We start from the raw sequence: 4,320 nt of genomic DNA, 5'->3' as shown, positions 1-4,320 counted from the left end.
ACTGTTTCTTTCCTGTATTATATATTTATCTGTATATGATTTAACAGTTCATTTCTTGTTATATATCTAATTATCTTTATAAATAAATATATTGAATTATCAGCAATTTGGTTTTATCTCTCTAGAGAACCCTGTCTAACACATGCGCCAATAAACTTTGGGGGGTGGGGGGAAGAATTAAAATCAGCTAACTAACTAACTAAATAGTAATAAAGAAAAATGTTACTTTGCATCAATAAGCACAGGGCAATAACAAGAAGTCAGTGAAATCCTATATGTTCTGCCATTCCCCTTGGTAGACCAGAATCCTGAGAGATGGAGCGCACCGCAAACAACCGCCAGGGGGCGTATTCTGTGTACTTCAGCTCCCACCCCCAACTGGAGCCCTCAGGGGCTTCTTTTACCACTCAGACCTGCAAGTGGCATTTCAGACATGCAGAAAGAAAACCAAACACGACCACTGTGACTTCCTGCCTTCCATTTGTGCTTAAAAGGTCGTGGTGAAGCCAGGGGAAGAGTGTGGTTAGCAAGGATGTTGGCAGCAAGGCCTTTCGCAGCTGACGCTAAACTTTGCTCTCTGGCCTCCCTCTTGCCCACCATATTCGCTCCTGGTCAGCCACAATACCACCTACTGTTCTCCAAATGCTCCGGCTCCGTCCACTCACACTTTCTCCAGTCGGAGAGACCCTCCAGAGCCCAGTTCTATGCTGCCACTGGGACCCTCCCAAGCTTCCCATTCGGTGCTCCCACAGATCAATCTCGTCTCTTTGACTAAGAATCACTGTGTGTCTTTTAGCTCTGAAGACTATGGGCCATGATGTACTCAACCCATAGTCTCTATGGTGAACCCAAGTTCTGGCACAAAATGGAAAGCCAGTAAATGCTGATTATGTAGCTGCGAATCCCTGGTGGTCAAGTGGGTTACATGTTGCGCTGCTAACCTCAAGACCAGCAGTTCAAAACCATCAGCCACCAAAGGGAGAAAGATGAGGCTTCCTACACAAGTGGGTGAAGGGAGACGTCGGACAGGGCAAGATATGACAAAATAACAATTTATAAACTATCAAGGGCTCATGAGGGAGGGGGGAGCGGGGAGGGAGGGGAAAAATGAGGACCTAATGCCAGGGGTTTAAGTGGAGAGAAAATGTTTTGAGAATGATGAGGACAATGAATGTACAAATGTGTTTTACACAATTGATGTGTGTATGGATTGTGATAAGAGTTGTAGGAGCCCCTAATAAAATGATTTACAAGAAAAAAGAGTTACAGCTTTGGAAATCCACAGGGGCAGTTCTACCCTGTCCTATAGGATCACTATTTGTCATGTGAATTCCTGGAAATTCCAATTGGATCCCAAATCTGAAAATACCACCTCGGTCACAGACCCAGCTCCTGAGTACTGAGTCTAAATACATGACTTTTCTCTGGACACCTCCACCTGGATGTCTCCCAGATTCTTCAATCTTGACGTGCCTCACAGTGAGGTCACCCCATCCTAGTCTACTTTTCCCCATTAGGGGATGGCTGAGTTGCCAGGCAACCAAGTTCCATTCTTATGCTCATGGTAGAATGAGTGTGAGGCCCTGTTGAATCTTCTATTTTGAATCTACTGAGCCTGATTCCTACCCTCCAACCTCAGGGCTGTTCCCTTAGCTGTGGCCCTCTTCCACTCTCCTGGGTCCCACTGTACCAGCTTCCTTACTGCTCTGTCTGCCTTCAGGCTCCATATCCTCCTCCATTCTGTTAATAAACAAATCTTTTTTTTGTTTTTTAACATTTTATTAGGGGCTAATACAACTGTTATCCCAATCCATACACACATCAATTGTGTAAAGCACATTTGTACATCATTTCTCAAAACATTTTCTCTCCACTTAAACCCCCCGACATTAGGTCCTCATTTTTCCCCTCCCTCCCCGCTCCCCCCTCCCTCATGAGCCCTTGATAGTTTATAAATGGGTATTTTGTCAATAGACGAATCTTATTGAAACACAGATCCTGTTGGCTCATCTCTTTATTCTTGAACATACAAGGACCTCTGCAATTAAACTTGAACTGTAAGTCTGAGTTACAAAGTTACCACCCCTCTCTCCTTCCTGGAAAGATAATGGAGTTTCTGTTTCCAAATATACCGCATACTCTCCTAGCTTGGTGCTTCCACTTGGAACACTCCCGGGAGTGGATATCTGTTGTTCCTGCCTGCTCTGTGCTCTTCTATCATGATACATGGAGAAAAGATGGAAATTGTCAAGGGTTGGGTCTTGCTTGGATCAACAATCAATGTTCATGGAAGCAGCTGCCAAGAGATCAAAGAATGCACTTCATTGGGTCAATCCACTGCACAAGACCTCTTTAGAATGTTGGGAAGCAGGGAGGCTCCTTGGAGGACACAGGTGCTTCTGTCCTATTACCGCATATGCTTGTGAAAGTTGGACACTGAAAAAGGCAGGGCAAGGAAGCATGGATACATTTGGATGGTGCTGCTGGTGAAGACTATTGGAAGTACCATAGACGGCCCTGGAAGAAGTGTGCTCAGAGTGCTCTTTAGAGGCAAGGATGGAGAGACGACGTCTCGCATACTTTGGACGTGTTTTCAGCGGAGGCCAGTCGCTGGAGAAGGACACCGGGCTTGGTGAAGAGGAGGGGCAGTGAAAAAGAGGAAGACCTTCAATGAGATGGACGGACACCGTGGCTGCCACAAGGGGCTCAGACGTAAGGACAGTGCAGGACCGGGCAGTGTTTATTTTTGCTGTGCAGGGGGTTGCTGTGGGTCGAAGATGATTCACCAGCCCCTAACAATATGAGTTAAAGTAGTACATCTTTCTGGCACAACGATTTGTTCAGGGATGGATGAGCTAGCAAACTTTGTCCTGGGATTGTTGCTATAATTATTCAGTAACCTCTTTGCTATAGTTTGGATTGAGATTTTTGGGTGCTTTATTGCGTGTGTGTGTTTTTATAATTAGGCATGATTTTCTTTACATGAATTCAGGTTAGGTAAATCTATAGATTATAAATACAACAACTAGATTAATAGTTTCTTAGAGTTATGATAGGAGAAACTGGGGATACATGGGAACTAATCATAATGTATATAACAATGAAGAAAATGTTCTCAAATGGATTGTGGTACTAAATACTCAACTCTCTTTAATAGATTTAAACCATTGAATTGTATGATATGTAAGATATATATATATATATAAAATGTTAAAAATAATATGCTTAAATATATTAAAATGTATAAGTATTTATATATAATATATATGCTAAAAAGAATAAAGATAATGTCTTGATAGCAAAATAATTATAAAACATACATATAGCACACTTGCCAGTATGCTTCTTTCACATCTTCAATTAATGTCTTCAGTTATGTTAATCATGATGTGCAATCGTCACGAATTTCCATCACCAAATGTGTTCTTAAGTGTTCATGGCCTTTATTAACCAGTACAGTTACTTGTCTTCTGGTTTGTGGAAGCAGGAGGTCGGACAGCGCTGGTGGCAGTCGTGTCTGTCAGCGTGGCTGGCAATGACAACCCAGCACCGCACTCGTCTGAAGGGCCCTGGTGCTGACGGCGGCTGATCTTGCCATTTTCATCCACCTGATAGTCTTTTAAGACGGTCAGCTTCACCTTCTTTCTCTTATGCTTGTTCTTCTTGGAGTGGTGTAAGACTTCTTCTTCCTTTCCTCAGCACCACCACGAAGATGAAGTGTGGACTCCTTCTGAATGCTGTAGTCCGACAAGGTGCGTCCCTCTTCCAGCTGCATACCAGCAAAGGTCAGCCATGGCTGACCAGGAGGGATTCCCTCCTGGTCCCGGATCTTAGCCTTCACCTTCCCTGTCGTTTCCCAGGTTTGACATCAGGAGGGATGGTCTTCCCTGTAAGGGTCTTCACGAAGATCTGCGTCCTGGGGCTGGCCCCACCACAGATGGTGGATCAGAAAGTGTCACCAAATTTTTCATTACTATCAACGGACACTCTGTCCTTCCTAAATAATGACTCCTCCCTCCCTCCTCCCTCCCGCTCTTAGTAACTACAATAAACTTGGGTTTCTATACATGTTCCTATGAGTAAGATCATGCAATATATGAGAGAGGCTTTTAAAAGTTTTAAAAATTTGTGGACGGGGGAGTGCAGAGTGGGGAACTAAAGCCCAGCTGTAGGCAACTGGACATCCCCTTCCAGAAGGGTCGCAGGGAGGAGGCAAGCCGATCAGGGTGCAGGGTAGCAATGATGAAACATACAACTTTTCTTTAGTTCCTAAATGCTTCCTCTCCCCCACTCCCACTACCATGATCCCAATTCTACCTT

General features: G+C 44.1%; 1 pseudogene; it reads right to left on the bottom strand.

The window, feature by feature from the left end:
- Positions 1-3,459: 3,459 nt before the first annotated feature.
- LOC101654470 overlaps positions 3,460-4,320 on the bottom strand; it is a 4,537-nt pseudogene continuing 3,676 nt past the window's right edge.

The sequence above is a fragment of the Echinops telfairi genome, unplaced genomic scaffold (genome assembly GCF_000313985.2).
Source record: "Echinops telfairi isolate 266 unplaced genomic scaffold, ASM31398v2 ScPeMD7_2010;HRSCAF=2546, whole genome shotgun sequence".
NCBI lineage: Eukaryota > Metazoa > Chordata > Mammalia > Afrosoricida > Tenrecidae > Echinops > Echinops telfairi.
The sequence above is the reverse complement of the archived record's forward strand: the minus strand, read 5'-3'. Positions and strand labels throughout refer to the sequence as shown.